Consider the following 23,921-nt stretch of genomic DNA (forward strand, 5'->3'; position numbering starts at 1 on the left):
CTGCAGGTGTCCTTAGGTGCTTGGTCCAATTTCTATACTCTGTCGCCCAGAGGATCACTTGCAGTTTTGCGGAAGCTACATTGTACTCATTTGGAAGGCGAATTCAAGTCACAGTCTGGTAAAACAACAGAATAACGGTGGGTGTCGCTGGCTTCGAACTGTGTGTACTACATTAATGTCACACTACCATTCTAAAATGTTATAAGACATGGGCTGGAGCACTGGCAAAATGTGATATGTTTACTTAGTAAATTATTGATGTACCTCTTTTCCTTGTCATGCCTTCACCTACTCCTCTTTTTATTTTTCCTTATCGGCAAGCAAAGTGTCACTCCATTCTAATTCCTTGAGTTTGGCTTGCAGTTGCATAACACTCTTCTGTATTTAATTGGATCTGGAAGCCTGTTTATTACTTGTGATAAGTGCTATGTAGTCTTGAACTCAGTTGCTTCAGTGACTAAGTTGAACATGCACGTGACAAATCTGAACCTAGAACGGATTACTACACTCGATGAAGTGAATATTTCTTGCAGACCAGTCAGCACTTCAGCACAAACAGTTAGGCAAGCTCATACCTTGCCGTCGTTGTCTGCAGTGAACAGCCCAAGATACCCTAACCATTTATCCTCATCTCATTCTCAAACTGCCTCCTTTTGAAATAACAAACGCCCAATATGCCTCGTGGTTCAACAGCCGATAGCAGAGTATCTAAAACAAGCACAAGAGATAGACTCCGCATGTAGCAAATAGAAACCTTAAACAAGGCAACCTTTATTTGTGAGTGATGCTTAATTAATCATTAACGTATCCAGCCCCCAAATAACCTCACTTTGCGATGACTGAAATGTACTCAGCGAGGCACTATGAGTTTAAGTTCCAGGCACTCAAACATCGGTCACTTGAAAATTGAAAATTTTGTTTGTTTAGACTGGAACTGTATTGGTTTAATTTAACTCTCAAATTACAAAAATAACTGCCAAAATTGTACAATGAAACAAAGGTGCTGAAACAACCAGTGAGGTCCTGTACAAATGGTTCAATTGGCTCTGAGCACTATGACACTTAACATCTGAGTTCATGAGTCCTCTAGAACATAGAACTACTAAATTCTAACTACCCAAAGTACATCACACACATCCATGCCTGAGGCAGGATTCAAACTTGCAACCGTAGAGGTCGCGGGGTTCCAGACTGAAGCGCCTAGAACCGCTCGGCCACAACGGCTGGCTGGTCCTGTACAATGAAATGATAACATATCCTACAAGATGGTGGCGACGCCCGAGTACTGACGGTCCTACAATATCCAGAGAGGCACTAATTAGACTCAATATAACAGTTTTCGAAATGTTACAACAGTATACAGAAAGGCATTTATAAGATTGTGTTACATGATGTTATAGTTTACTAGGTGACAAGCGGAAAATGGTGGATCGATTGACTGAGTCGAGACAACATTAAATTTTTTAACATTTATTAAGATCAAAGTGCACACAGAATGTGGTCACTGATGACCATACAAAACAATTCTCATACAGTTACCCAGTAGAGGGAAGTCTAGTTTCTTTCTTTATTTTCCTTCTTTGAAATATGAAATCTTGAAACATTTTCAAACCAATAATAATAATAAGATACACACTTTACCGTGTAACATTCAACACTTTATGCCACTTTTTAAATAGTACACTTCTTTTGGAAATTTCTGTTCTGTTCACCTAACGGAAACTAATAATTAACGGCCTCATAAGAAACAAATAAGCATAACAAAACCAAAGATAAAATCCTCAAGATTACAAAGCATACCAAAGTTAAAAAGTTCTGGTGGACGGAGAATGAGTTTGTTTCACAATTTGTAGAGGAATTAAAACGATTACTAGCTGATATTAATGGTCATAGAATTTACACTTATACGTAATTAGAAATACAACAGAGCTTAAGCAACGTCTGGTCGTGTTCCTGCCACTTCTTTGTCACATGACGTGTCCGTATCTTGGTCTTTCTACCTCATAAAAGACAATACCAGCTCTTACATCTCAAACAGTCCAGTATTAGAGATAAGAAGTACCAATAACGTCTTGAAGTCAAATAAGTCGCACAATTCAACTCCAGTCACTTCTATCTACTATACTACTACTTACTATAGACAATGCAAGCGGCCTTAAACCAGCTTTATTAATAAACAACCTGAGACAATTGTGCATCAGTTAGTTCCGTAAAAAGTAACACAGCACACTTCATAATTCTCTTTGGCAAAACAGTTATATAGCCAGCTAATCTCTAAGTAAGGCGCGGCACAATCTACAGAATAGAACGTTTAACCACAAGATTCAACATTATTATGTTGACGCACTACAGACTTGTCTGATGACGAGATAGAAGAAGAAACAAGAGTCAACAGAAAGAGACAGGGAATCCAGTATTAGATCAGAATCAGAATTTACAAGAACTTTGGGCGACTTAAGATCAAACAAGACAGAAGGAATAGGTAAATTTCTAAATTCATTGGAATAACTACCAACAATATGACTATTAATGTTGGTGTGTAGAAAGTACGGGACTGGCGATATAGCATCACATTTTCGGAAAAATACCATTCACACAATTCCGTAGCCAGTAACAGCCGATAAGTATAAGAGCTACTGCACAGTCAATTTAATAGCTCATGCTTCCAGGGGACTGGAGTAATGTACAGAAGAACGTAAAAGAAAATTGAGGACATGTTAGATGACGACCAGTTTGGATTTAGGGAAGGTAAAGGCAGAGGAAAAGCCGTTTTGAAGTTGTGGTTGATAATGGAAGTAAGATTAGAGAATAATCAAGGCCCGTTCAAAGTATTTGTTGATCTGGGCAAAGCGTTAGACAATTTCAAACCAAGCGAGGAATTCCAAATACTGAGAAAAATATGGATAAGCTATAGAACAAGAACACGTCAAGAACCAAAAGGGAGCAATAAGAATGGAAGACCAATTACGAAGTGCTCGAACTGAAAAGGGTGTAAGGCAGGTATACAGTCTTCCGCCCCTACTCATCAATCCATCGATCGAAGATATAGTGACTGACATAAAAAAGATCAAACAGTGGAATTAAAAGTAAGATGGAAGGACATCAGTGACAAAATTCACACATGAATTTACTATTCTCAGTGGAAGCGAATACGAATTATACGATCTGTTGAACAGAAGGAAGTGTCTAATGAGTACACAATATGATTTGAGAGTAAAGCGTAGAATGACGAACGTAATGAAAAGTAGCAGAAATTAGAACAAAACCAAACGTAACAACAGAATCTGGGATCACGAAATAAAATAAATTAAGGGTTTATGCTATCTGGGCGGCAAAATAACCCATGATAGACGGAGCAAGGAGGGCATAAACAGCAGACTATCACTGACAAAAAGGGCAAACATGGTTAAGAGAAATCTAATAGTATCAAACATACGTTTGAAGCAAAGAATAGTAACGTAGTGAAACACCGACTGTGCGAAAACAAGAACAGAAGAGCATAGAAACACTTCATGATAGTACAGAAGAACGTGGAAACTTAGGTGGATTGATGAGGCAAGGAATTAGGAGGAATGGAAAATGTGGGAAACACTAACGAGAAGAAGGCACAGAATGGTAGGGCATCAGAGATAACTTCCAGGCTTCTAGGGGGAGCTACAGGAAGTAGAAACTGTAAAATAAGGCAGAGATTGGAATACATAGAGCAAATGGTTGAGGAAGTGTGTTTGCAAGTTCTGTTCTGAGATGGAAAGTTTGGCACACGAGAGTAATTCTTGGCGGTCTGCATCACATCAGTCTGAAGACGGATGGAAAAGTCTCCCAAATGATTGAGGGAGTGTGTTGCAAGTTCTGTTATGAGATGGAAAGTTTGGCACACGAGAGTAATTCTTGGCGGTCTGCATCACATCAGTCTGAAGACGGATGGAAAAGTCTCCCAAATGATTGAGGAAGTGTGTTGCAAGTTCTATTATGAGATGGAAAGTTTGGCACACGAGAGTAATTCTTGGCGGTCTGCACCACATCAGTCTGAAGACGGATGGAAAAGTCTCCAGTAACCAGTCCATCCACCAACTGCTCGCTACTGTAAATACTAGCACTGTCAAAGAGCAAAAATTCTGTTCATACGAAATTAATAATGAAGCCTACGAATCTCAGTAAGGATTCATATGCACACACACACACACACATTATGTCATGCTTGCAGTGTAATAATCGCAATACAAAATTTACATTTCTTAAGAATACAAAGGCAGGTTCCCAGCGTGTAATGCTTCAAACGAGGATATTCTGCTCACGACATCGATGTGGCATATAAAGGGTGTTTCCATAAGAATATGCAAAAATTTAACAGGACGTAGAGGATGCTCCATTGAACAATTTGAGGTAGGGAACCTGGGTCAGAGAAGCTACCTTAAGGAGATAATAGCAGTGAAAGAAATGATCTTCAAATGGTTCAAATGGCTCTGAGCATTATGGGACCCAACTGCTGTGGTCATTAGTCCCCTAGAACTTAGAACTACTTAAACCTAACTAACCTAAGGACATCACACAGATCCATGCCCGAGGCAGGATTCGAACCTGCGACTGTAGCAGTCGCACGGTTCCGGACTGCGCGCCTAGAACCGCGAGACCACCGCGGCCGGCAAAATGATCTTATGGCATTGTTGGCTGGGAGGCACCATGCGGGGAAGTTCGGCCCCAGTATTACAAGTCCTTTTTAGTTGACGCCACTTCGGAGACTTGATGATGATGAAATGTTGATGAAGAACACACAACACCCAGTCATCACGAGGCAGAGAAAAATCCCTGACGCCGCCGGAAATTAAACCCGGGACCCCGTGCGCAGGAAGCGAGAACTCTACCGCAAGACCACGAGCTGCGGACCATAATAGCAGTAAAATGATATTACTGTGTGTTTTTTATTTACAATTGTTACAGATAACTGCAAATATCATCATAGACACAATAAACGTACCATTTGTACTGTAAATTAGAAAATATGCTGAAACTGACGGCCATCAACTTCAGTGCAAACATGACATCGGCGAACAAGATTCTGACGCACCGTAACAAATATTCCTGGTGTGTTTCGAATCGCATCACAGGCCGCTACAATTCTGGGAACTTATTCCTTCTCGGTATCCACAGTGACTTTAGATATCTGCACAGGAAATAGTTATAAGGATTCGGGTCAGATTACCTCGCAGGCTCTCCCCTTCCAATCTATCGACCAGGAAATACAGCATTGACATGTTTGCGTACGTCCGTCACTGAAATGAGGCGGTGCACCGTCATGTTGTATCCACATCCTCTTACGAACAGCCTAGGGTACGTTCTCCAACAACCTAGGAAGAGTTCTTTGAAAGAAACCTCAAGTACAGGTGGCCATTCAGAAGGCCAGATAGAAGTTATGGTCCAGCGAGACTGTCACCTACAATGCCCACCAGATATTCACAGTTACTCCACTACAGCTTGTTGGTTTTCCTAAACCCACACATTGCTTTTCCTTCTGTTCGAGAAGTAGACGGGTTTACTTCCAACTCTCCTTAGCGTAGCTTCTTTGAACCCTCAAATTGTTCAGTGGAGCGTTCTGTATGTCCTGTTAGATTTTTGCACACTCTTATGGAAACAACCTTTATACCTGGTATGAACAATAAACAACACTCATGGTACAATCCTCTCTCTGCTCACTGTACACACTACATAGCTCAGTCAAGTTTGGTTTGATCTAGCTGACAGAAAATCGGTGTGGACCACTAAGCACACTCACAGAGTTATTTTAAACTGAGACCTAAGTCTAAAATTTTTCCTGGAGTCACCGTCGTATCTCTCCACCACCAAAGACACCACCCACACTTCAGGTTTTTTTTGGTTCACACTGTTAGGCCACAACTCTTGTCAACCGTTTGTGATTCCAATATCCGACCTCCATGGCTCACTAGCTTGCAGGTGTCTTCCTTGTCTGTTGGTTACCAACTGACTGATCCAGCGTCACAACTTCGACCTGCCACACCCACCCATGTGACCCAGGCCTGTACGTCATTCCATGGCTGGTGCTACCTTCAGAGTTACCAGCTACTAGCTTCATTGATTCTGGAAGAGGAAGAAGTTGTCATTGTCACTTCTGTTCGTCTGCTGCCACTTCCAATCTCGTCCACTTCACTAGGCTCAGCCCCACCCAACATTGATTAATGGTAATGCACCAGAGTCCAGAGTCTTTCTGGCCACTGCAATCACCACAACACATTAGATGTAGTTTGTAATAACAGAGGCGATGACTGCCCTCATCTATCTTGGGTTAACCCATTTCACCTTGGAGGGGCGCTAGCTGCACTTGAGATGCCACTGACTATACACTCTGGTCAAATGCTAGTGACAGAGTGAATGAAAGACTCACAGCACAGACTCCCCCTCGCACAACTGGCCACTATCTTTCCAGAAACTTTAAATATGCAAAACAAAATAAACACACTTATAAAGAAAACGATTAAAAACGAGCCTGCTACCGATGCAGTAATAAAAACAATTCATATATTGAGTTAAGGGAAGATCTTTTGTCTGGACCTCCCCTGTAGCAACCAGCCCAACAGTCCATGTCGCACACACAACATACATACACAGGAGGATGACACCAAGAACACACAACAAACATGAGAGGCTGTGAAAACATGCTGCCCAGACAGACGGTTACTAGCGAACAAAGTGGCGACACAAGAAATTACTACTGGTCTTGCCTGACTTACACTGGGCAGCGACTGCGCAACGTCCTGCACTGGTCTCGCACGAGAAAGGAAATTCCGACTTTGAAGAGAAACAAATATCCTAATACCAAGGGGATGCAACAACATCGATACTTCCATGTCTCATGATCCAACCACCACTTTCTGTCAGTAAACAACACGATATTTTGCAGAGACCACACGCTATTAGGTATCAGATCTACTGAGAATTCCTGACTGCTCATTATTCCAGAAACTTGATGGGGTAACCTGGCGAATTACGTTCTGCACGTTCTATCCTCCTGCTCTGACACCGTTACCTTGTCTGTTTGATTTACTTCTCCTAATAAAAGGCTGAAATCCACTAACCAGCGCAGATCAGTCCACTAATAAATCACTAATTTTTATTCATGTTATCTTTTTTTGTAATTAACAGAGAGCTAACCTAATTTGCCCTCCTTTCTTTAACAACAACGTTTCATTGGCCCACTGACGCAGTGCGTGCCCCAGCTTACAGCTTGCAGTGTGAAGACCATTTCGACTTGGGCTATAAGTGCCAGTTTGCAGAACGAATGGTTCAAATGGCTCTGAGCACTATGGGACTTAACATTGGACGTCATCAGTCCCTAGGACTTAGAACTACTTAAACCTACCTAACCTAAGGACATCACACACATCCATGCCCAAGGCAGGATTGGAACCCCCGCCCGTAGCGGTCGCGAGGTTCGAGACTGAAGCGCCTAGAACCGTTCGGTCATACTGACCGGCGTTTGCAGAACGGAGGAGGGGGGGCAGGGATGATGATCAGTTTACCATTTGGGGAATGGTGGTTAGTTTACAGTAAACTATCATTTCCTATCCTATCAAATGACTGTTATGTCCTACGTTGTAAAATGATTATCATTTAACGCTAGTCGCTCTGTGAATTGAACATCATTCATTCCTCTGTACACTGGCCTGTAATTTGTCATGTGACATGCACACCTCCGTGAAGTCCCTCTGACACTATCATGTTTACTTACGCAACAACACTATAACATAGTAAATAAGGCCGCGCGGGATTAGCCGAGCGGTCTCGCGCTGTAGTCATGGACTGTGCGGCTCGTCCCGGCGGAGGTTCGAGTCCTCCCTCGGGTATGGATGTGTGTGTTTGTCCTTAGAATAATTTAGGTTAAGTAGTGTGTAAGCTTAGGACTGATGACCTTAATAGTTAAGTGCTATAAAATTTCACACACATTTTGAAAATTTTATTAAAGAAGGAAAGAAACCAACAAAATGTTCCCTGTTAGCTGATACCGCAGTAGGTGACACCCACTGCACTTTGGAAACACGTCTTAATAAGTATGATGTTGCTGACTGATCATGTTTCTATGTAGCAACGTGCTGGAAGAAATCTTAGTTCGCTTAGTCAATGCCACGAATTGACATACTGAGGTCTGCGGATGCACTTTGATTCAGTCTCCGTCTATGTCGCATTTTGCCAAGTAGAAGTAAATGCATGTGCATGGTAATGACAGTCACCTCATCAGATCACCAACTAGCACGACCCAATATTATCTAGGGGGCCAATGGCACATGCCTTGTCAGTTGAACATCATTGCCTCCCACCCAACAGTATCTTTCATAACATGATGATGTGACTTGTCGAACTAGCTGGAAGTCTTTTTTTTAATTGTAACACTTCGCGACTATTCGGAACTATTTGGAAGTTGCTTAATGATTTAAGAGAGCCTCTGATAAAGTATGTACTTATGGTTATTTGGTGTAATGGTACTATCTTAGCAGAATGCTACTTCAGTTCGGAACAGCTATTCGTTTGTGTCAAACATCACAGAATTACATTATTAGCATAAGATGACAAACGTATTTACTGCAAGATAAAATTAATACCGTACCACCGAGTCGCCATAATGTTTGAGTGACTTTCAAAGCATTAGAACCTTCGTTTTAACCTATATGGACATATATTGCTGCTGTTCCGTACGCTATGTCTTTGAAATGTCGTGCAGGTTCCAATCTATAACAGAAGAAGATTAAAAACCTTTTGAAATGCAAGATGAAGTTAATACCGAAAGTATACAACTGCTGTGAAGAACTCAACTGCAGAGTGATAAGTTCCACATGAAAACTTTAAGACTTCTAACAGCAATCAAGTGTTTGGATAAATGAGTATGAACTTACTCCATCCAGCCAGCCCCTGGCTAAGTTGTCAAAAGAATGAAGAATGAATAAGATGATTATGGTGAAGGAAACATCGTCATATTCCCAGAGGCCATGTTGGAAAATCAACAACTGATGTATCAACAGAATGCGGCTGCAGGTGGTATTCATTCTCATTATATTGTTGCGCTAAATGCATTCCTGGCATGGTAAGACGTGCCGGGGTGGATGAATGGTGAATTAGCTGAAACTGCCTTTTCGAGCATAAGTTGTAGGATATGTCAACATCGTGGGATTAACGCTGTTTACGTTGCGAACTGTCATCGACAAGCGTACTGTAAACTACAAGTTAGGTCAGCAGTAGTGCCCACGTGTGTTTTGCAATGTTGCAGAAACAATTACTTTTCATTTTATGAATTTAATGGGCGGTATTAATGCACGATAAGGATTCAAAATACGATCGTGTAAAGATCTATAGTTTATTAAGTGTATTTAAATAAATAATACAGATATTTTAGATGTGTAAATATTTAATTTGAGGGTCCATTGTGCTTGCATTGTGATACAGTCGTCTAACTCTGGTTGTTAACAAGTCCTGCTCAACCTAAAAGTTTTATCCGTAGCGCCAACACACAAGCCATGTGTCTCATTTTATAACCTTATGGAATTCATTAATTTATAGCAGTAGTGCCATGAGGGTTTTGTACTCGAAACCTTACATCTTTGGAATTATATATATATTTTTTTCTTTTTTGCGCACATTTCGAAGTTTCTTTTGTAATCATAGCTCTTTAGTTATACGTGCCTATTACGACCAGCTATTTTCATGTAGATTGTACGTTGTACTCGGTAAACTATTAATATTTTTAAATCAGACGAAAATAATTTATTTTCGAGATATCGATGCTACGCTACGCTTGTTACACCAATGTCTCTGTCTATGTTTCGTCCACTGTCTTGTTCGATTGTTGTCTTTGGTCATGTTACGATGAATGTACACATGGCAGAAGACCTTGCTGCGAATTATGAAAGTATATAGTTTAGGTGATACATTATAATGAAACAAAATGGCGTCAAAACACCTTCTTCTATCTTAAAATATAGTTTCACCAGTTAGTCTTCTGGCTATGCTTTGTGTCAGTGTCGTGTTTTTAGGTAATGTATTTTTATCAGATGTTGAGGTTATTTAATAGTTATGTATGGGACATTCAATTATAGAGAGCCTTGGCTCCACAGTTTCGATTAGCGGATATTGCATCCTTCATTGGAGAATTTTTGTCTACATAATCTCAACTAGTCCCAACCATTTATAAGAGAAAGCAATATTCGCCAAAAATATCATTATTTAAAATATTTGGCGCAGAACATTATCTTCAAACACCAAAATTGATACTTGCTGAGGTGTAACAGTACTGAAAAATTTGTAAAACTGTTAGGTGATGACGGAACATTTTATGAGGCAGCAATAAGACAACATTAGATTGAACTTTTACACCATTAACGTAGTTTAGATGTGAAGATGCCATTGTAACACTTGACTAGTGTTGGAGAAGAATTTATTTTTTGAAATATTTAATCTGAAGGTCCATTGTGCCTTACACCAAATGTAGGCCCAACAATGGAGGGTTACATTCTTACGGTAGCTGGCAACTATTCAGACTGATATGCTTCTGTGCTTAGCCGTTTAGCAAAGTATTTTAGTCAAAATGTGTTTTCTGCGGTTATAAAGTATGTCAGTTTAGTTTACCTGCACCACCTGATTTATATCTAACTGGATACATAATTTGTCTGTGTAGCATGTCATTTTGTAGCCATATCTGTTTAGCCATCAAAATAATATTGAGGCACGTACTCCTAGACACGGCAGAGATGCTTTAGCGTCAGTGTGGTTGATGTATGTTTATGTGTGTGTGAAAGAACGAGGGAGAGAGAGAGAGAAATAACAGTGTAACACTTGATGTAAACATTGCATTTTTTGCTTTGCTGACATATATTTGCACACATTTTACACGTGGAAAGTACAATGTGACACACTGACAAGCATCATACAACAATCAAGATATGAAGAATAATTAATTTGAGAATCTGTTGTGCCTTACCCGATATACGAGTGTTGTACAAAAGTCGAACTTCGTAAGGGCATTATCGCTGCTTAGCTGTAAGTTCGTGGTGTAATCATTGGTAAGACGGGTAAACTGGGGGTACACAGTGATTGGTTGTTTCCTTTTAATTCCCTATAAAGGATTAGAATCTGATTGGCTGTTTTGTTTTAAGGACCGCCACCATTCCAAGAAACGAGAAGCGGCTTCTTGGAATATGAATGACGTCATAGTTAAGGAGGGTGTGGACTGTCGTGTTATAGATGGGAGCTGTGACTGCTCTCTTCTTGGCTTGAAACGTCATGGGTAGAGCAATTACATGAGCCACGTAATTCCACAACGTATGCGAAGTGCACTGGATAGCTAGTAGATACACTAGTCTCTCCAAAGAGCAAGGAGTAACTTTCTGTGGTTATGTGGAGGCCCACTAGTCTCCAAATACAGGTTTGGACAAGAGATGATCCTGAAAGCCCCAGAAATGATGACACATGACGACAAACTTTTCTTTAAATATAAGAGTCTACTATGCTCATGAGTAACTCAGCACCCTGAATCAGGTCATGGACACTTAAAGGTTCTATAAAACTGGAGCAGATATGTTCGATCTACTTTACAGTTGTAGGAATCAGTTAAGCCTAACATTAAAAGTGTTTCCAGTTAAAAACAGTGCCTCCCAAACTTAACTCAGGAAAGATAAATACAGAGAGCCAAAGGCTATAAAGGCAACCTACAGATTTTTGGTTTAAAAAATTAAAACCTTCCCTGTTAACATATTCGCAGTCCTGCTTATCAGATCCATCTAACGGGATATCATTGGAAGTCTAGAAGAGTAAGAGTAATTCATAAACATTGTACATCATGCATTGCTATTGACGTTATAGTATTAATAGCTATGGTACAGACAACAGCCTTTGAGGCACTATATTAAGGGACAACGTTCGTTTGTACAGTGTAGCTCACTTGACATTTCAACTGTTTTGATAAGAGATTTACGGGTATGATGTCTGTGACGGTGTACGCCTGAGAGCCGGTTTGGATGCTCTCTCGACTGGCGGCCAGTATCTGTGAAGCGGACTGCATGGCGGCACCGTGCTACACGCGTCGCTCCGGAGCGGACAGTAATCATCAATAGATCATCCAGCCAGAATGTTGATCGGAACGTGGCCTAATCTGGTTGTCTTACTTGTTTAGTCAATAAGCTATGTTCGGCTTGCTAGAAAATTGTTGTACCGGGTTACTAGAGCAGTCGTTCAATCATACAAGGTCAAGGTTTTCGGCACAAACTGTTTCTATTGATTATTCGTTGACACAAAGAGACTAAGGTCGACACCTTAAGCAAACACATGACTGACAATTAAAACAGGCGCAATCTACAGCGACAAATCACCCTAACATTCGTGAAGTACCATAACACAAGGAAAATTACTTCATTCGTGAAGTAGCATAACAAAAGGAAAATTACTTCATTCACTAGGACCTTTTCCTTAATACATAATTAATCAGATAAATCACTTCTTTACAAAATTCATGCCAAACAACAGCCTCGCATTGCATCACGGAACAAGAATTCAATCATAAAATGCACTGCTCCATAAATTGTAGGTCCAACAGAAATCTTGCCATGTTTCATCAACGTATACATGGAAAATTCGAGAATGACAGCGGGTAGCCCAACAAAATGACGTAAGTCACCAGTATATTCAACCTTTCACTCGTCGTAACGAAAACCACCCTTCCGTCAGCCTTTCTCCACTTTCAGTGGTTGTATACTCTGGATGTATGGAGACAGGCACCATCTGCTACTCTAGACCGACACTACCTCTTGTTCGTAGCACATGGTTACCAATGCTTGCCATACTCGGCCCCACTGCGTCGCTGCTTCTCCACAATATACACTCCAACTTCAGGAGGCTGCTCTTAAGGTTCCTTACAGGGTAATTAGGCTCGGATTCGGGATTAAAATCGGCCCTCTCCATTTCAAAGGAACCATTCTGACATTTGCCTGGAATGATTAAAGTAAATCATTGAAAACCTAAATCTGGATAGCCATATGGGAAACTAAATCGCCGTCCTCCTGAATGCGACGAAAGTAGAAAAGATTTTGCGAAGCCAGTGGACAAACGCTCTGTGTGCATTCGAAAGTTCATGCTGTACGGTGTTTGACGAATGTGTTGTGCTAACAATTAGCATGACATTAGTTCTGGAACGGCAAAATAACTAAAAGACATCATTTGATGTTTGATGATGACCTTGGACGAACAGTTGGACAAGTCGAAGCTGGTCGAAGTGTCACTGCTGTGGCCACAGTAATGGATGCGCCAAAAAGCGTCATCTTGCAGTTATAAAAAGCCGCTGAAGGTGGTAATATTACGCAACATTATATTTCGCGGCGAATAAATCAGGCTGTTTTGTATGCTTGGATGTCTGTTACGTGTATCCTGCTTCAGCTACGCACCATTGAGACTTTGTTCGTTTGTGTAGGGAGCATATTAGTTGGGGTCAGCAACAGCGCTCCAGAGTGATGTGACGTTTTGGTGTTGCAATTTTTTCCGTCATTCCATAATGCTAGAAGTAATCAAACAGAAGTTATAATTTAAAAGCATAAAAACATAATACTCCAAAATTTGTAACAAAAGCATGTAGTAAACATAAGTTCGAATCTAAAAAATAGTACAATCTTAGCGTTTCTTTTTGTCTTCGACCATCTAACATGAGTCCACTTTCGAGATTTTACGCACTGCACCCTTTCCTCTCCTGATCAGCTGCTTTTATAACAGTCTACGCGTGGCGGAAACATTTAACGTCATCTTATTCGCTCTCAAGTTCATTGTCTTGAAATTGAAGCAAGCGGCTGTGGCCGTGCGGTTCTAGGGGCGTCAGTTTGGAACCGCGTGACCGCTTCGGTCGCAGGTTCGAATCCTGCCTTGGGCATGGATGTGTGTGGTGTCCTTAGGTTAGTTAGGTTTAATTAGTTCTAAGTTCTAGGGGACTGATGACCTCAGACGTTAAGTCCCATAGTGCTCAGAGCCATTTCAACCATTTTTTTAAATTGAAGTCGTTTGAATGAGCAGCTTGTTTCTCGTTTTCTGACACTTTTGGATCATTAGTTGTATCCATTTCATTTAAAATCTTTCCTCTTTGTTCTTTGCGGATGTCTAGTAGAAGTTTTCGTGAAGCTATCCTTAGAAGATTGGCTTACCAACTCAGGTGAAAAAGCTGAAGCCTCAGATGTTTGCAGCAACGTTGCACTTCCTTGAAGAAGACAAGTACACTTGTCGTCTAGTCAACACGGATAAATTGGCAACAGCATATCATGCACTGGAACCAGAAAACGTCAAACTCGATTCTGTAATACTATGGTTTTATAAATGTCTAAACATTACCAAGCTAGGACGTACTGAGAGGCCGTAGAAATACATAAGTACAAAAATAATGTAAATAGAACATTAGAAGAAATGAAATTAGAGAAGTTGTGGGCCTTAGTGCTAAATAAAACAATCAGCGTCAATTTTAGCGACTACAATTTCCATAACACACGTCAGCGCGACTACATAGTTTTAGTCTTGATGCAAACGAGCGAGTAACAGCCGCGCGTGTTCACAGCCATGTTGTGGTGCCGGTTACCCTTTCAGCGCAGGGGTGGCGATAATCGTGCAGAAGTACTAGATTCTAAGTAAAACAGCACGCACGTAGCGAGAGGGAAGCGGGCAGAGTTTGCTTATTTCGTTTATGAATGCATTAAGAAAAGCAACACAAGGTTTTGGACTCATCCAACGGTCACTTCACGCATACTGAAATGAGCATTCGTGAGACTGTTTGTCGATTTCACAGAAGAGGGAGTTAAATTCGTTATATCCGAATGAATGTACAGTTCTTTGATGAATGAACAGCAGCTATAACGTCAACTAATTATCTTTTCCTGATATCTGGGTAGTGGCTGCACTTAACTGATCTGCATTATCAGTATGCAGTCGGAAATAGTAAGGGAAGTTTGTAAGGCTGTGTGGGGAGTCTTGCACGAAAGACCATACCGAAATTCACAGAATAAAGGTGGTTGAAATATATGCCAGCGGACTTGGAAAGCTGATGGTGTAGTAAATGAGATCCCATCAACTGAATGAAGAAGTTCAGTTAACAGCAGGTACAAGAAATTCTCTTTTATTACTTTACAGACAATTCTGGAAAAGTACCATGGCGAGACAAACGCATTTCAGTATGGTCAGTGCCAATTAATACCCTAACGTGAAAGACTATTCAATCCCTACCACTACTGAAATGTGTACAATGACGTATTTTGTGGCTGCATTGAAATACAGCATTGATTACACTGAACTGCCTGAGATATCAGCAGTTATTGTCAACTGAAGATGGACACTCAAGTGCCGAAATGGCGCAAAGTTAGAAGCGTAGCACCAGGTCGCTGATGCCACACGAATCTTTTTTTCATTCAGATGAAAGGGCTCGCCAGGGAGCAAAGCATATCCTGCTTAGCACAGAAACTCCAAATAGTTTAACAATGATATTTACTTATATCATTTCTCTCCTAATTCTGTTTCGCAGCAAACCTCTCAGTAAATTTCACACATTTGAGACCACGCGACTCTCTTCTTAATTCTAACATGATACTCGTTGCGTGATGTGTCCCATATTTCAGAGTATTACTTCATCCCTATAATGAACGATCCCACTTCCAAATCGACTGCATCTATGGCGAGCGGTGGTAATAGTTGCGAACAAATGTGCACCGACCCATTCAGGAACAAAGATTGCCGGTACGTGACGATCGGCGAGAGCTCAGCGATGGAGCAGTGTTAACACGCTTTGCCGAGGTACGTCAGCGGTGTGCGGCTGAGACGTACACCCCGCGGCGAAAGGGGCTGCTAGGTCCCACATGCGAGGTCTGGGTGTGGTCTGCGACGCAACATTGCACAGAAGGTCTGACGACGCCACGAACCAGTTGTTGCGAGAATCCGTGTAACGGTTCGGTCTGCTGAGCTTCTTTGAGCATGTAGCTGCTTTCTGAGCCGTTACAGTCTCATATGACCTCTCCAGCATTGGAAAACAAATATTATGTTGATAAATATGTCGTGGACCATGACTCTGTGTCAATAAAACAGATATCACCAATAGCTCAAATATCATTGTTAGATTAGTTTCAAATGGACAATAGGATTTGTTAGACTCATTCAATTGTTTCCCTTTTACTGGAGTTTAGCGATCAATGCTTGGGATCGTTGCCCAAGCGAGAGAGGCCCACTAAACCACCTGACGACAGATAAGGCTTTGATCAGGACACGTAACACCATAACGCCATGAACAGCATGGTGTAATTTTGGAAGAGGTGACTACTCTTGCATTCAGTTGTTTGCCACTACTGTGTCGACAGACGAGTCGCTGACGCAACGACTTTGAAGCCCTGTCTGACATAGGATGGTGCCCCTCTGAATCCAACTGGGTATTAGCACCTACGTATGACACGCTTATGGAAACCAGCTAAAGTGACGTCTCTGTCAGGCTGGCATCTACACTGAAGCGCCAAAGAAAATGTTATAGACACTGGTATTCCAATACAGGGATATGTAGAAAGACAGAATACACCGCTGTGGTCGGCAACGACTACAAAAGACAACAAGCGTCTGGCATAGCTGTTAGATCGGTTATTCTGTTACAACGACAGGTTATCAACATTGAAATGACTTTGAATGTGTTGTTACAGTCGGCGCACAAGCGATGGGACACAGTATCTCCAAGGTAGCGATGAAGTGAGGATTTTCCCGAACTACCCTTTCACGAGTGTACCCTGTATTGCACGATTCGGGTAAAACATCAAATCTCAGACATCGCTGCAGTTGGAAAAAGATCCTGCAAGAATGGGACAAACGACGACAGAAGAGAATAGTTCAACGTGACAGAAGTGCAACCCTTCCGTACATTTCTGCAGATTTCAATGCTGCGCCGTCAACAAGCGGCTGCGTGTTAACCATTCAATGAAACACCATTGATATGGGCTTTCGGAGCCGAAGGCCCACTCGTGTACCCTTGATGACTGCACGACACAAAGCTTTGCGACTCGCCTGGGCCGCTCAACGCCGATATTAGACTGTTGATGACTGGAAACATGTTGCCTGGTCGGAAAAGTCTCGTTGAAAATTGTATCGAGCGGATGGACGTGTACGAGTACGGAGACAACCTCACGAATCCACGGATCCTACATGCCAGCAGGAGACTGTTCAAGCTGGTGAAGGGTCTGTAATGATGCTGGTCGTGTGCAGGTGGAGGGATATGGCACCCATAATATGTCCAGATACGACATTGACAGGTGGCACGTACTTAGTCCGATCACCTGCATCCATTCATGTGCGTTGTGCATTCCGATGGACTTCGGCAATTCCAGCAGGACAATACGACACCTCACACGTCCAGAAATGCTACAGGGTGGCTGCGGGAACGCTCTTCTGAGGTTAAACACTTCCGCTGGCGCCAAAACTACCCAGACATTAACATCATTGAACATATCTGGGATGCCTAGCAACCAGGTGTTCTGAAGAAATCTCCACCCTCTAGTACTCTTACGGATTTTTGGACAACGCTGTAGCATTCATGGTGTCAGTCCCTCCGGTACTACTTCAGACTTCAGTCGAGTCCATACGGCGTCGTGCTGTGGTACTTCTGCGTGCTCGCGGAAGATCTACACTGTATTAGGTAGGTGTACCAGTTTTTTTGGCTCTTCACTGCAGAATAAAGCGGCTTCGCTGGGAATGTACCTCGTCGTTTGTCACGTTATCGTCTCGCTTCTTCCATGCCAATGAAAAGCGCCCGTGCTTGTATATCTAACGACTATGCTATTTTGTAATCTTACGCATTCATGTATCGATAGCAGCGGACATTTTGCCAGTTTACGCCTTTTTACCATCTACTGAACTATGGAGAAATGTTTCTTTCTGATACTAGTTAGTGTGTCACTGTGCCACTGAAGCGTTATGGAGAAACTCCATGTTCTTTAGCAACGCTGCGTAAGTTAGTGAATTAGAAATATTCTTTTGTGAGAAAATTTATCTTATTGACAAACAAACTGCAGGCATGAGATGTAACACGAGCAACAATAAGTGCCATTCTGCTTTCTGATACTTAACATTACTACTTCAAGACAGTCCTTTCGCCAAAGTTAGAGCGTTGTGTTCTTGATAAACTTTCGTTTAAAATATTCGTGAATGCCTCACGTAGTAGTTTCTCTCTTGCAAGAGAATATAACGTTAATCAACAAGAAGCGCACGAACATGTGCTAGTCTGTGCGTGTATAACATTTTAAATCGTCAATGAGGAACATATATATATATATATATATATATATATATATATATATATATATATATATATATATATATATATCGACCTATCATGTATTAGAAAAGTCACGTAATAAACATGTTGCGTAATCTGGGGCATTATTACGAAGCAGATTTTACTAATGTGCTGTGTTAACCATACTTTAAAAACACTAAGGAAAGTAATAATAAACATTATCAGTGAGATTCAGTAATCATAGAAACAAACTTATACATAAATAAATTTGTGGGACTGTTTTGTTAACAACCTCAATATCGACTTTAAGATGAAGTGTCTGCTTGAAGTTTCCACACTGATTAAACAATGCTCAGTGGCGTTTTTGTTTTTTGAAGGTGAAAAACCAGCTTAAAGCTATCCTCGGATGATTTTACAGTATGGTTCAAGTTGTTTGAATAGCGAAAGTTTTTATAAGTGGAACAGTTCGAAAACGGTCGTACCTAAATGAGTGACAAACAATATCCCTTACGTCAGCTGAAGTATCAGCTCCTCAGCTTGAAAACGCCACTCTCGACATTATTCTTGAAGACCAACGTGTTACTGTTGAACATATAGCAAAAACAATTTTTATGAGGGTTGATACAGTTCATAACGTTATCAGTAACAATTACAGCAAACAAGTGCAAAGTAGTTACCGAAGAGCTAACTCAACAAGGAGTGAAAGACCGTAAGTGTGTGCAGACTTGAAAGAATGTTAAGAAAAGGAAGGAGAATCTTTTCTAAATGAAATTTAACGTGTGATGAAATTTGGGTTCACCATTTGGAATCAGAGTCCAAAACAGCATGGAATGGAAGCACACCCGCTCGCTTTACCGAAAGAAATTCAGAATTCTAGCATCAGCGGGATAACTTATGTTGTCCGTTTTTTTGGGATGTGCAAAGTTCCTTTTGTATTAATTTGGAATATAAGCGTATAATAAACAGCGCCTACTATTCAGAAATGCTGATGAAAAAATTAAAGCCAGCAAATAAACAAAAACATCTATCTTTTTCTCTCTATACTTCACATTTATCTTTCTTGGATTGTCATTTATTTCATCCACTCAAGGAGGCAGTACGTGGAAAAAGATACACACAGGAACTTCATTTCCCCCGGGCTGCCCCATGAAGTCAATGAGATTTGGAGATTGAGATAGCAGAAAATCATGGCACCGATTACAGAGACCACTCACAGAGCACAGGACTTAGTTTTTAGTATTTAGAAGAGCTCGCTCACTTTCTTGCGTTCTGTCAAACGCCTTGTAAGATAATCACGGTATTCCCTAATGACAATAATTCCTCAGCCTGGTTTAACATAAAGATGACAACGCCGATGGATTAGCAAGAAAATACACCATTTTTACTGAAATATATTTTTGTCCAATTTTGGGAAGTGTCTAGCAGTAACACAAGTAGAAAGTCATTAATAGTGTATGATGATTAATAAAACTCCCATTTTTTGTGTCAGTAAATTAATCATACATTTATTTTGTGCATGTAATTGCGGATTGACGCCAGGAACGTTTACCTGGAAGGAAAGCAATATGCTGGATGTATTTCAGGTCCAGCATTTCTATTTGCTGTGTTTCAGAGCCAAATGACATTGCTTTCATGGCGTGGATTGCTCGTTTGGTCAGGCTGCACTCATTTTCGTGTTTACTTGTGTTTCTTCTGCAGAGTAGGAGTATAAACGGTATACAAGTTTCGAAACACGTTCGCCGTCATCCAGCAATCTGTACACAAATATTAAAAAAGTGAATTTATCGTTTTAGTATCTTAAATTTGCGGTGTAGGAGCAATATGTGGTTATCGCAGGTTTGTATTGGAGAAGCACCAGCGCAACAATCAGTGTGTGTATCTTTACTGCTTCAGGAACACTGAGGACAGCTCAATTTATCAAATTATATGGAAAATGGATATGACGCCACGAGACTCTTTCATAGTGTTAACAACTTTATTACCGCTATTTCAAGAAACGGAGAACAGTGCTCCAGGATATAAAGAAACACGGTATAAGAAAAAAATACGCTACTAAACTGACTACAGCAGTCGTTGAAAGTTCCCACCAGTCATCTCTCGGCACTTCTGAGACCTGGTCAGCAAGTTGCTGAAGGCGGATCGAAGCTGGACTGCCGAGATTGGTGCAGATTCATCGGAAATGTTGTGCTGCAGTTCTTGACGACTATGAGGATCGATACGATACACCTAATACCTGAAGGCTACTCACATAAAGTAATCGCACACTGACAGATCAGGTGACCTGGGTGCCCATCTAGGACCGCGACCAGAGGGACCTCTGATAACAACTCTGTAAGACGAGAAGCTCGTGTAAATGTGCTCCAAGGTTCGGCTGGCTGTATAGGCAGTTGCTCCTTCCCGTTGTGGTGTGGTTACATGCATACATTCACGTCCAGCCAGTTTTATTTGCCCCACCCCGTATATTCCCTATCGTTCATAAATCTTACCTGAAACTAATACTTAGTGTCAAATATACTCCTGGATGTGAAAGGTACAAGTAGAGAAAGAGTCACCGAAGGACATTCAGGCTTAGCATATTCATTGTCCACTACATGAAGCGCTTGAATATTCATTACTGATGAAGATTCTTAAAAAAACGCGGTTGTGGAAATCAGTCATACGTTGAAAAAATCTTTTGGGGCGATGAAAGTGGTAGGTATTCACAAACAGAGTTCAAGAAAGTTCAGTGATACACTTTCCTCTACGAAAATTGATAAAAAAATGTATTCCTACTTCGAGTAAACTTTTCTGCTAGCCTGCTATCCAAAGTAATATTAATCTTGTTATTTAATTTTCACACAAAAGTTCAAAGTTGTCTCAGGATCCAAGGAGTACGTTTCTCAGTTCCCTTGGCAGCTAGACGATTCGGTTTGATCATGAATAGGATGTTTATTTAACATCTTTGTCTGACATTAGAAGCGTGATGAGTAGATTTTATTCCAGTGCGCAATGTACATTGACACTGAAATATAAAATTGTTGTGCGCTCGTCCACTGGTGTGTTAAAGGTCATCCAGTATTTTCTGTTAACTGTGTTTACAGATTCAAACTAACACACTTTGTATGGGCGTTTTAGGAGCTTCACAGCCCAGGACATTTCCCGAACACACGCTTATATCATGCTTTTAGCTTAGACCTCTGTACATACAAATTTTTTACGTGATATTAAAGTGAGTAGAAACCACTCTCCGTTCGTTAAGATGATACAGCAAACAACAGTACATGGAAAATCGTACAAAAGTTCGAAGATATCTCCAATTGAGCCTCCAGGTAATTCATTTGACTTATTGGCATATTTTCATCTTGTAACTATTGCTCTACGTTCATGCTGACAGAATTTGTCACGATGCAGGTATCATAGAGAGAAGCCTGTAAGAGGCGTACGTCACCACTGGCGGCGACAGACAGATGCCGTGCTGAATGTTTTTTCTGATCAGGTGCCCATAGTCGAGTGTGAGATAGCCCACCCATAACACCTTCCATGAGAAACAATTCAACTGACTTCAGGTGTGCCATGCTGCCCTCTTCCCTAGTGGGAAGATCGTGAGTTATTGAATGTTGAAATGATACACACAGAGAACGATCACACTTAATAATTGACAAGATAATGAGCTAGAGATACAAGGATAATTAAGAGACGTACTCCTAGAGTATTAAAAGCTAATTTAATATTAAGCATGGTATAAGACAGAGAAGCCTACCATATGGAGGGGGATAAGGTAGTCACCTATTGGCCTGTTTCAAAGCTGCACTGTAAGAGGCATAAGGAATGCCAGTGAGTAGCTCACTCATCGAGGAGTTGGGAGATACGACGAACCTGTCTGAGGAGGGCCAGTACTTCTACTTCATGGAACATAGGTTCCATGATGTCCAGTGGGACCCATGGACACTTAGATTTGACTGTATATATATTTACTTGTTGAGATTTGAGATTCCTTCTAGTAAGATTCTGTCAATTCAATTACTCATTTTCATTGGACAGATAGTATTTTTACTGGGAATCAATATTTCGTAATAGAACTCTTCTGAAACATACGGCAGTTTTTACTGGGCCTAGTGGCAGCCTTTTTTCACAATAACTGATGAATATGTACTATTTCAGCAACACATTTTGTCTCGTAACAGGAGCAAGAAACTCACGCACTGGAAGATGAGCGGTACTAACGTGAGGGAGATCACGACCATTACTGCACTATACTCTGAACTGGTGTTACTAATCTAACGATACAAGTATTCTGAAACGCGCTATAATATGGGAAAACAGTACAGTTTAAGGGAATACGGGTAATAATATAGCTTGTGCTCAAAATACTCTAATCATAAACCTTTTAATGGACTTTATATCATAAGCGGTTCTTTCCTTAGATATCTTTACATCTCAAGTTACGAATCAGAAACATAGTTAATAATTAATGTTATGACATCACAAAAGTAAAGCTAAAATCAGTGGAATCTGCTTTAACAAAGCACAAATGCCTTTCAGGTACTGCCTTAATTGTAGATGGGGGCTATGAGTGCGATTTATCTATTTCTCTGGGCACTACAGTTTTTGGAAAAAAGCGTTTGTCAGAATGTTTCCAAATACGCAATAAGAGCTCTTGGAGCAATGCTCTTGTACTAAGACCCCTTGAAACCTACGTCAGTACACTAAAGAACATATTTTTGTAAGTTAAAGTTTCCGTTTGACTTGATCAGGATAGTGGGAAATTCAAATTCAAATAGGTACACTGTGGCCCTAGATGAAATTTTAACTATGGAAAATGAGGAGAATGCGTGCTAGGAAGAGCTAGAAAGCAAAGAAATGAATCGAGGGACAGACTTGAACAGAGGACATAAACAATACTGTAACAAAAATGAAATTTGAGATAGGCGAATAGGTAAGACATATCAAGATATCTCTTTGCTGGATTAATGCAGATAGGAGAAGGCCTAGGTTGTTATGTGACATTAGCAAAAACGCGGAACAAACAAAGGTTATATTAATTGATCATCTATATTCCTGATTAGCAGAACTCTGTCGGAGACGTGGTGTGATATTGGTTGCTGACAGTGTGCAGCCAATAAGGTACACAGAAGATCCTCAAGAAGATCCCTGCAGAGGAGGAGAAACTTTGATTGTGTAGGAAGAAACTGAAGAGGTACATGACATGGTCTGACAACCTATAAAGTTTAAGGGGACTTGTACGTGAGAAAGTGTCAAAAAACTGATTTTTAAATTTCGTCTTAAAAAATTCTCTGAAGTTTTCTGAACAGCAAAAAAGTTTACTTCCAGGAAAGTTGACTAAAGAAAGTGGCAAAATTAGAGGAATTTAAACGTGGCTGCACGCACCTCGTCGTCCCCATTGCACACAATCTGTTCAGTTAAAAATAAAGTTTTGCTCTCATTTATTTCGTTTTCATGTACCTTAATTTGACTAATTTGGGAAAGTTCCTTTAAAGTTCCTTTTCTTTTCAGAATGAGATTTTCACTCTGCAGCGGAGTGTGCGCTGATATGAAACTTCCTGGCAGATTAAAACTGTGTGCCCGACCGAGACTCGAACTCGGGACCTTTGCCTTTCGCGGGCAAGTGCTCTACCAACTGAGCTACCGAAGCACGACTCAC

Source organism: Schistocerca gregaria, chromosome 3 (assembly GCF_023897955.1).
Source record: "Schistocerca gregaria isolate iqSchGreg1 chromosome 3, iqSchGreg1.2, whole genome shotgun sequence".
Classification (NCBI taxonomy): domain Eukaryota; kingdom Metazoa; phylum Arthropoda; class Insecta; order Orthoptera; family Acrididae; genus Schistocerca; species Schistocerca gregaria.